This window comes from Octodon degus, unplaced genomic scaffold (assembly GCF_000260255.1).
Source record: "Octodon degus isolate 3935 unplaced genomic scaffold, OctDeg1.0 scaffold00088, whole genome shotgun sequence".
In the NCBI taxonomy this organism is placed as follows: domain Eukaryota; kingdom Metazoa; phylum Chordata; class Mammalia; order Rodentia; family Octodontidae; genus Octodon; species Octodon degus.
In genome coordinates, this window is record NW_004524664.1 from 1,934,783 (window position 1) to 1,946,055 (window position 11,273).

The following is an 11,273-nucleotide window of genomic DNA, read 5'->3' on the forward strand; positions in this document are numbered from 1 at the left end:
ATATATGTTAGATGTGGTTAAACTTAATCTCCTTTGCTGATCTTCATCTTTACTACTTCTACACAAAGTCCCCTGAATTCACTGGAATTAAGTTCAGACGTCAGTGACAGAAAGCCCCAGACAACAGCAGTTTGAACTGGAAGTTTTATCACTGTCAGGTGGGTCTAAAGGCCACCTCCCTGAGCCCCAGAGACCAGTGGCACAAGCCTCTATTAACTCACTCTATGGATCTAACCTCAAGGTCTAAAGAAACTCTTCAGACTCTAGCCCTCCTTTCTGCATTCTATTTAGTACAAACTAGGGAAGGGATGCAGGGAAGCTTCTCTATTTTTTTTTCTGAGTAAAAATATCATGCTTTTTATTTTTAATATTAATTTTATTGAGAAGAAACTTCTCTTTTTAAGAGAAACTTCCTCGAAGTCACAAAGGACACTTCCCTTAACTTGTTATTAGCTAGTCAGTCCAGTGACACTGCCTCAAGGGAGACTGGGAACCTAGCCCTAACCAGGTATTCATGTACACGCACTGGTTGAAAACATGATAAAATGGTAAGAACCCTGCCCAGTCTCCTCTCCAGCCTATTCACCAGAATAATACAAATGAGCAGCACAGAATTCACTCACGTCCCAGGACACATCTTCAGTCCTGCTTCTTGTGGCCAGTAGAGCTGTTAGTCTTTAAGGCCTCGAAGGTGGACCACATCCTTTCCTCCTCCTGGAAATGGTTAGGTTGCTGCAGCCACTGTGATCATGAAGACCCAATCTAAGTGATATTTTACAACCTCTGTTTAAAAATTTTCGAACATAATTTCCTTAAGCATGGCCACTAGGTAATACTCCTATGAGGGCTGCTTGATAGAAAAAACTCTAAACAGGAAAATGAAAGCCCAAAGAAACTTGCCTCCTCCACATTTGGATTTGATTTCTTTTACAACTGGCTGTATGCTAGCAATGCATCATTCTGGGCATGGACACAAGAGCTGGGTTTTCTTCAAGGCTTTGCCTCTTGTGTTTTCTGCCTTAGCCAAGTGTATCCCAGCACCCCACGCTAATGCGAGATGTGCTGCCAGAAAGCTGAAAAGAGCCACAGCCCAGTGCCACGTCTTCTGCCTCTCCAGAGCCCCTTTCTGGGGCTTCTGGCTGCCCTCTGAGCTAAGTCCTTCCATGGCCTTTTGCACACAGTGATCCAATTTGGGAACAGAACTCCAGACACACTAGGTGGATGGCAGGCAGAGATCAGCAGGGTAGGCTACAACTTCTGTAATTTCTTAAGCAAGTGGCTTACACAAACTAACCAGAAGGAAACTGCCTACAACTAAGAATCAAGAACTACGAGATTCCTGCCAATTAATCTGATGCAAATTCTTACAGTCTTACATCCTGTTCCCTTGACATCCTTCACAAAGAACATAGGTCATAAACAAGCTTTTTTTGTATGGGAGGAAGATACAAAGTACATCAAACATTGCTTAAACTCTACATGTATTTGCCTCCATTTTCCTGAAATGTAAACATTTCTTTGACCTCTATCAAAATATTCAATGTCAGGGTTTAAATATATTTTCCTAGAAGGCAAGTATCCTAAAAAAGGCTCAAGCACTACAAAAACCAAAAATAAAATAAAAGAACAATACCACCACCAACAAAAAACAGTATCAACTAATCAGTGACAGTAAATATCATCGTGATGGTCTGTTTTCTTTAATAAACAAAGAACTTCTAGAACAATGCTAAGCATGAAATTGGTTTATAAAAGGTCATTCAAGTAATATGTATCTCAGTACTAAAAATTTAACCTTAAAGCAGGTAACAGAAATGATCTGCTTTTGAGATACATTTAAAAAATTTTATGTAACAGTTCTGTAGTTAAAAATCAATAAATTCAAGCCCTCCTTTCTGCATTCTAGTTAGTACAAAGTACAAAGGGATAAAAAGAAGCTTTTTTGAGAGAAACTTCCTAGAAGTCACAAACGGCACTTCCCTTAACTTGCTATTAGCTAGAGTTAGTCATCTAGTGACACTGCCTCAAGGGAAACAGGGAACCTAGCCCTACCTTCAGGTAGGCATGTATATGCCCAGAGTAAAAACTTGGAAGCTCTTACTGACAGCCAGCAGCACTCTCGTACCCATGACAGCTGCTGGACAGAAAACATTGGACAGGGAAATGAAAGGAAGAAGAAACTTGCCTCCTCCACAATTAGACTGGATTTCTTTCTTCTAGACAATAAACTAACATGTTATTCTAACTACAAATACATATTCCTAAAGATCTGGAAACTTGCAAGCAGGAAAATCCTAATACTACGGCTCATGAGCATTTCCAGGGTTATAAATTCCTTTGATATGAAGCTCATCTCTGGTCCTCACTTCCCAGGAATTTTAGTCACTATTTGTTGCAAGTTAGACACTTCATTGAGGACCAAAACATAGCCTCTTTATACCCCGGCAGTCAGTCACTACCATGACCCAGTCTCTATTTCTAGTCTTACCTCCTATGATTAAAGCAGGTAATACAAGTGAAGCATTTATGAAATATTGATACATAGTAGGCCCTCAATAAGTGGGAACTGATTCCTCTTCTCATATACCCCTTCTATTCCATCTCACTTCAGACAAAGGGAATTGTGTGTAATGTGGCCAACAGGTTCCATGTTTTCTAGAGTCCTTTGCTCAGGAATGTCTTTTTACCTCATCTCTACTTGCAGGAATATCCCTTTACTCCTCTCTTGTGGTTTTCCTCAAATTCTACCTTCTCTGTGAAGCTCTGTCTTGGTCTTTTCCAGCAGGGAGTGATCCTTCTTTCCTTTGAGAGGCAACACACCTGATTGACCCCTATGAGGATGACATTCATTACCTGGGCCCTGGACAAGAGCGCTAGATGTTTGTGGCTTATCTCCCCATCTTTGGCACAAGCTCTTTTGATAAAGCTGGGGGAGAGAAACTATTCAGTACATCTTCATATGAGCCCCTCCTTTGGAATTTCCTAGGTACTTCTGAATTGAAAAAGACATTAAAATATTTTAATATTTCAAAGTGCAAGCAAATTTGTGTTCTGAAAAATATTGGCAATTTTTATTAAAGGATGTAAGTGTACGTATACATATACATACATATATTTCCATTATCCCCTAAGCTCTAAATGACTTTGCTTTGAAATACATCTTGATTAAACATGTGCCAAAATAAGCTTCTACCTTTGAAGATTCTATCCTAAAACACACTTGAAATGTTCCAAATTCTAAAGTCGGTGCAAACACATTCAAATTAATAAAATATAGTTCTAATGTAGGTGTTTCTTTATGATAACACCAATTCCTTCTTAAAGAAAACTCTTCTAATTCATTGTATGGGCATAAGATATTTCAATCAGTCACATGTCCTTCTAATAGACAAAGACATTGAATCCATTCCCAGGGCTCACAGAAGAAGAGGCAGGACACTTTTCTTGGATCATTCTGAAAGGCTTTATGGAGAAAACATTTTAAAGGGTACTATAAGCAACCAGAAAATAGATGGCTTAATAAACTGAACCTACCAGTCTTAGGAACCTGCCTACCCACATTTAGACAACCCAGAGAAACTTTCACTGTTTTTATATACATGACCATGAAGTGAATAAGGAAAACAAGAAGGGCCAGGGAGATAGCTCAGTAGAATAAGCACTTGCCTGACAAATGCAATGTCCTAAATTCAATCCCCAGTACTGAAAAAAAAGGAGACTGAGCATGGTGGTGTGCACCTATAATCCCAGCATTTGGGGGACTGAAGAAAGGAGGATCACTATGAGTCTGATCTCTGTAGTGAGACCCTGTAGACCCTGTACTAAATACATTTTTTAAAAAAAGAAGATAAAAAGCAATACCAGGGAAAAAGAAAAATAATCTGAAGGGTTTGAAGGCAGCATCAGGGATCTGTGGAGTAACTGAAAATATGCACCGACATATAAGGCAGGGTTCAAGGCAAAAGAGAAGCCCACTAAGTCCATGAGCTCAGTGAGGGCTGACTGAGAGAAGCGGGGGAGGGGGAGACAAAGACAGAGACAGACAGACACAGAGAGACAGAGATAACTGCAGGAACAGGATCAGAAAATTCAGCTATCCTGGGAAGGAAAACATCAGCAGGAATATGGAAGAAAGAGACTTTGATCTTCATTAACAAGAATTCAATGATTTCTTTAAAATTTAAGACAGGTCTAGTAAGTTCTTGGGAAAAGACAGGTTCATGAAGTATTCTTGGATCAACCAACATTATGACTTTTATTTCTAATTTGAGGAGCTAAATGTATTACATACACTAACTGAACTCAATTATTCCACAACCGTATGAGGCAGATACCATTATTATCTCTAGGTTGTGAATAAGAAAACCAAAGCTCAAGGTTCAAGAACTAGCCAGTTGTTATGGATTAATGTTTGTGCTATACCCCAAATTCATGTGAAATTTTAGCCTCAGTTGTGAAAGTATTCGGAGGTGGGTACTTTGAAAGGTGATTAGGATTATAATCCCGTGATGGAATTAGTGTCTTCATAAGAAGGGAGTGAGCACTTTCACTCCACCAGTAAGAACACAGAAAGCAGCCATCAGCTAGGAAAAGAGCCCTCACCAGAGCCAACCATGACAACACCCTGATCTCAGAATTTCAGCTTCTACGACTGCAAGAATTCAAATCTGTCATACAAACCATCTAATCTATGTTATGTTGTTATGGCACCTGAGGAGACTAAGATAATATCCTAGTTAGAATACGAATGTTAGGATACCAAATCAAGACTACAACATTATATAATGTGAATTAACAAAATTTTTTTGGCTGACTTCTATTTTGTTATTACTGAAATTTTGATTGGGATGAATGTGAAGTTTCCATTTCTCTCAGAGCTCACAGTTTCTCCGGATGAATAAGACACCAAGAGAACAAGAGTAATCTGAACAGCAAAGTGTTGGTTGCCACATCCCAGAAAGAAAAGCACAGGCAGTTCTCTACAAATAAATAGTCCTGGTGCGAAGCAGACATTCTAAACTGAGATGAAACACTATCCAGAGAGTGCCTTTAGGAAAGAAACTTGTCACCATAGCTTGGTGAAAAGCCAATGTTGGTTAATGGTTACATCATCTAACTTAGTATAGTAGCTGAGGAGAAACCTAGAATGGATGGAGTTGCAGAATACTGTTTCCTTTATTTTGGATGTTGTGGGGGGAAAAAAGAAAGTAAAAGAGAACAAGGATCAAATGTTGACACTATCAAAAGGGAAGAAAATGTAATTCCAAGGCCATTGCTCTTCTAAGAAAGGCCACAATATAATTATTATATATTATCATATATCTTACATGATATACATATAAATATATATACAAATATATATATATAATTTTTTTTTTTGCCTGTTAGCCTGGTGGTTAATCAGTATGTAACTTTATAAGGATGTATAAAACAAATGATGCTGGCAAAAAAGTGGCTGAAGACAAAGGCTTAGCTCATAGTTCTTTTCATATGTTCAAAACAATAAAGAGTCGCTCTTGTACAACAAAGTCCTTATTTCCCCAAACCCCATGTGGCATTCACCATCCTCATCCTCCAAACAACTAGCAGTCACCTATGAAGTAAAAAAAACCACAAGGTCTGTCTTCATAAATAATGACTTGGAAAAGTGACAAGAGGCATTATACCATTGTATAGACACTATTTTTTTTGTACCAGGGATTGAACTCAGGACCTTGTGCTTGCCAGGCAGGCACTTATGCCGCTTGCTGAGCTATCTCCCCAGGCCTAATAGCCACTATTTAGACCAAAAAAAAAAAAATACTGATTTGATAAATCTCTCCTAAGTGTAAATGTTCACCTCATGCGACAATTTCATCTTGGTGTTTAACTCCTGCCCTTTGCCTCTTTTATCCTGTATTAAGTGGCATATCTGAAAATAGTAATCACTGCCTGTAGCAACAGTCCCACCAAAGTACCTACCTATGGAATACCACAAGGAGAAAAGAAATAAGTGCTCTATCAGTTAGCTTAGTCTACAATGAGGTACCAGGAATACTCAGATTACAGTTTGTTTTTGTTTTTTTTTTTGTTTTTTGGTATTTAGTACAGGGTCTATAGCATCTCACTACACAGATTAGACTTGTAGTGATCCTCCTGTTTTCAGCCTCTCAAGTGCTGGGATTATAGGCTTGCGCCACCACACCCAGTCTCAATAGCTGTCTCAGTGCACCCCGGGGGCGGGGCTGGCACAGCACTTGGGGATCCAATCCCAGCCCCTGCGTCTGCCTAGATACCACATTAATGAGGCATGAGGTATTTTAAACTTTTTTTTCATAAAACTCACTATAACATCTTCATTTTCTTTGTCCTCATTACTGTCATCCCTCCACAGATGTGAATTTTAAATTTAAAAACTAGAATGTGCTTAAAGATAAAGCCCTAACTGGTCATCTTCATAGAAATGTCACATTTCTGGCTGAAAGGATAGTGAAGCAAGCCTAAGAAATAACAATGGAAGCAACAGAAGGACATTCTATGAAGCAAAATAGAGTTTTCTTCTCAAAGTATCTTTTAAGAGAAGTAGGAAATATGGAAAACTTGAAACCCTGGAATTAGGGTCGCCTCTCACCAAGTGCTATATATTTTCCCACCTTTCCTTTATTTACCATGGTGTTCTCACATTATTACACTTGATCTTAGCCAAAAGGCTAAGAAAAAAAAAAGACTTTTTTATTTTAAAAAAGTCTAGAAGGAAAACTTGTCTTTTCTGGGCCTCAACCTCCATGCCTACTCTTTCTAGAATATCAGGCACTCTTCTAAGGTCTTTACACCTGTTTCTATCTGTCACTGCTCCTCATAACCAATGTATGTTTTACATCACAGTGCATTTTCAAAATTGACTTCTCCTTAATTTCACTACTTATCCCATATTCCTCACTATTCTGTACTTCCTGTTTCATTTGTTTCCTGGACCCAGAAACTGGGTTCAAATCAGTGGAGGTGAAGGAAGCCTCACAAATGGTGTTTTGCTCTCAAGCAATTCTACAAGGGATACACAGGCATCTTGTGCGGTGGATTAGCTAATGGTCAACTTGTAATACCCCAATGAACTGAATGGTGCTAGGTGTGGAAGGCCCACCTGAAGATTGTTGCCAATGGTATAAAAGGATGATGAGAAGGGCGGGTGATATGCTGTTGATTCCCTTGCAGACGCATGTCATGCTGTTGTTCTTTATGAACTCAGTTGTTCTCATTATCAGAGGAGCTCAGATCCTCACTGTTGTTGAGGATGGCTGCTCTGCCCTCACCTTGAGTGCTGCGTCTTGGCTCCAGTGCAGACCCCTCAGCCTGGGGGTACAGAACCCTCACTTCACTGGTGCAGACTTTCTAGCTTCTACCACTGGCCTTGTGGGTCTTCCCAGTGTAGATTCTTGATACAGACTTGTGTGAGATGTTGCTATGGGCTCTAAACCTCCAGCTAGAGGACCTGAGGAGGATACTAAGGGATCAAGGTCCTCAGCTGGATTCTTTGGCTCTCTAGTGCAAGGACAGATCTCCTATAGTCTTCTGCATTTGACTTTTGGGGTGAATATTATAAAATAATGCTATAAATTATGTGTCCTGCACTAAATCTATTCCTTTGATAAGGCCTGACTAAAACACTTTATAAGAAGCAGTCAAGACTAGTCTGTCCTTAGCATTTATATTTGCAGGCTGAAAAAAGCCCAGGAATCTTGTAGGTGTGTGCGTGTGTGTGTGTGTGTGTGTGTGTGTGTGTGTGTGTACTACTGTTATACAAATGAATATTGATAATTTATACTGAAAATAAACTGAAATCTTATTAAAAAACAAGCAAAGTTTAAAAAAAATTAGCCTGAATAAAGTGCTTTAAAACAAACAAACAAACAAACAAACAGGGGCTGGGACGATGGCTCAGTAGAATACGTGCTTCCCTGGCAAGCTCAAGGGCCTGAGTTCAATTCCCGGTTCCACACACACAAAAAAACCAACCAACCAAACAAACAAACAAACAAAAAACCCACCAAAGTTAAAGCAAATCTGAAACTATAAAATGCTTCAACACCCATTGGGATGGCCAGTATAAATCAACAACAAATACATAAAAAGAATCAGGAGGTAGACAAACTGAAACACTGTTGCTATTGGTGGAAAAGTAAAACAGCGTTATCACTGTAGAAAACAGTATTGTAAACTCAAAAAATAAAAAAATTACCATGTGATCCAGCAATTCCACTTCTTGGTACATACCTAGAAGAAGGCACAGTGTCCAGGACGTAACTGCACGCCTATTCACAGTATTATGCACAATGGCCAGAGGGTAGAAGAACACCAGGTGTCTATCCATGAATAAAAGTTTGTACAGATATGAAGTATTCATACAATGGAATATCATTCTGCCTAGAGAAAGCAAGCAAATTCCGACAGGTGCTACCACATGGATGAACCTTGAGGGCATTACACTAACTTGAATAAGCCAGCCACAAAAAGACAAATACTATAGGATTTATTCCACACAACTTACTTATGGTGGGCACATTCAGAGATGAAAGAGTGGTGGTTGCCAGGGGCTGGGGGATTCTAAATTTTTATAGAATTTCAGTTCTGCAACATTAAAAAGTTCTAAAGATACTCTGAATAACTTGCAATGTACTTAACACTAATAACTGTATATTTAAAAAAGTTAAAAGACAGAGCCAGGCATGGTGGTACACACCTGTAATCCCAGCATGCCATGAGTTTGAGGGTAGCCTGGGTTACATAGTGAGACTTGTCTCAAAAAAAGTTTTTTAAAGGTTTAAGACAATAAATTTTATGTCATGTGTACAATACTGTGGTAATACAGAATTAAAATGAAAGGAAATATATTTAAAGGGTCATAATTATACGGTTGTTGTAGCCAAGCACCGCAGCAAGTACCACATCCAAGCAGTCTGGGAGGCTGACATGGAGGATCTCAAATCTGAGCCCAGGCAGGGAAACTTCATGACTTAGATTCTGTCTCAAAATAAAAAGTCAAAAAGGGCTGGGGCTGTATCTCCAGGCAAAGGTCCTGGGTTTGATCCTCATTACCACAAGCACACACCAACCCTCAAACACAAGAGGATATATTTTTACACTGCAATCTTTTCACACTGTTTGTGGGAATGTAAACTAATACTACCTTTATGGAAATCAGTACAGAGATTTCTCAAAAGCTTAAAAACAGAAATTACAATTCACCTAACTAACTATTCTGCTTCTAAAAGACTCTTCCTAAAAGAGCTAAGGTCATCATGTTGCAGTGATTCATGAATATTCAGGTTTATAGCAGCACAATTCATAACTAAATCCTGCAAGCAGCCTATATATCAATTAACAGATGAATGGATAAAGAAAGTGGTATTATATACAATGAAGTGCTATATTGCCATAAAGAAGGATAAACTTGAGTCAGCTGTAGAAAACATGTGCCTTGAGATTTTCACATTAAGTGAAACAATTCAGACATACAAGAATAAGTACTGCATGATCTCTCTCATATAAGAAAATCAAAATATAAAGATCAAAGTTAAAGATAGATCATAGGAAATATGGAGAAAGATCTATTGCAAAGGGGAAAGACACAAAGAGATGGAGGGAAGGGGAGGGGAGGGGATAAAAAAGTAATTAAGATGTGTTCTGTACCTGTTCCAGTTACCCATGAGGAATGCAATCATCATGTACTGCAAACATGGACTAAAAGAGCTTGAGTTGCAAGGGCCAGGGAGATAACTCAGTAAACTAAGCTCTTGCTTTGGCAAGAGCAGGGACCAGGGTTCAATTCCCGAACCTGTGTGCCATGCAGGCCCTGCCCTTGGGGTGCACTGAGCTGGGAACAGAGTCCAGGCGAGGTGGTGCACACCTGTAAACCCAGTGCTGGGATGGCTGAAAACAGGAGGATCTCTATGAGTCTGAGCTGTGTAGTGAGACCCTGTGCCAAATACGTAAATGGAAGAAGAATAAGAAGAAAAAGATTCAAAATTGTTAGGATAGATATATAGTTACATTCTCTTAACGAATAGAGGGATTTGCTCTAATAGTGTTTGTAAATAGGATATCATGTCCGCATCTTGTACAGCAATTAACCACTAGGAAGAATGTATGCAATGTGTTAATTATTGAAACTGTCCTACCAATTTGGTTTGAAACTGTCTCATTGCTATTTGTTTCTCAATAAAATTATGGGAAAAAAAAGACAGTAGGAAAAAAAAGAAGAAGAAAAAGAAAAGCAGCTTGAGTTGCAAACTGGATTTTGTTCTTTCAGCTGAGAAAACCCCAAGCTAGTGCTCTGTAGCAGTAAGTCCATATACAATGGCTATTATCCTTGAAAAGCGAAACTTAAAGTATGTCCTGCAGCAGATGTTTACAGGTAATAAATTGTGTTCTTTTGTTTTGTTTTGGGTTTTTTTTTTTGAGACAGGATCTCACTAAGTATCCAGGCTGGCCTGGAACTCACAGCAATCCTGCCTCAGCCTCCTGAGTGCTGGAATTACAGGTATGCATCACCATGCCTGGCTTGCATAGTAAGCTTTTGAAAACAGACAACACTGGCACACGGAGCTAGCTCAGTAGTGTAGGCACCTGCCTAGGCAAGCACCAGGATCCCTGGTCCCATGTGCCATATGGAGTACCCCGAGCCGGGACCAGGCGTGGTGGTGCACCCTGTAATCCCAGACCGGGGAGGCTGAAACAGGAGGATCACTAGGAGTCTGAGCTGCGTTGTGAGACCCTGTACCAAACACATAAAAAATAAATAAATAAAAATAGGCAATGCTTCAGAAATAGATGATATAGAATACAAAAGTAAGTAACTTGAGCAATAACAAATCCAGGTAGCAACATTATTTCAAAAAGCAGTGATGATATTCATTTAATTTAAATAATGGACGGAGCCTTGTCTAGCTCCATCAAAAAGTTATCAGAAGCAGACACCAAACTTGAGAACCAAGACAGGGCAAAGAAGCACCAACAGGTCCTTCGTGAGTAACTAGAAAGAGATCTTCCCTGCAAAATTAAATAGATTTGGATCAAGATGTTCTAAAGAGTTACCAAAATACATTCTTCATATTCACTTAAAAAAAAAAAGTTCTAAAAGTGTGCCAATTATCCTCATGTCAGGGGTGATGAGATAGTTTAGCAGTCTAAAGCACCTGCTTAGGCAAGCTTAAGCAGGCACAGAGGACCGCAGTTTGATCCCCAGCACCACATGCTGTGCCAGCCCGGCCCTCAGGGTAGGCTAAGCTGGCAAAAAA

The 11,273-nt window shown here is 39.4% G+C and overlaps 1 protein-coding gene across 5 annotated transcripts in view; it reads right to left on the bottom strand.

The window, feature by feature from the left end:
- Slc7a2 (solute carrier family 7 member 2) overlaps window positions 1–11,273 on the bottom strand; it is a 71,462-nt gene that overhangs the window by 46,042 nt on the left and 14,147 nt on the right. Inside the window, exon 1 of one of the 5 annotated variants that reach the window (XM_023722009.1) lies at window positions 587–688. The exons of the other annotated variants lie outside the window; for them this stretch is intronic. The gene's annotated coding sequence lies outside the window, so the exon portion shown is untranslated. Of the gene's footprint in view, window positions 1–586; window positions 689–11,273 lie in introns of those variants that run through there. 5 annotated transcript variants of the gene reach the window in all.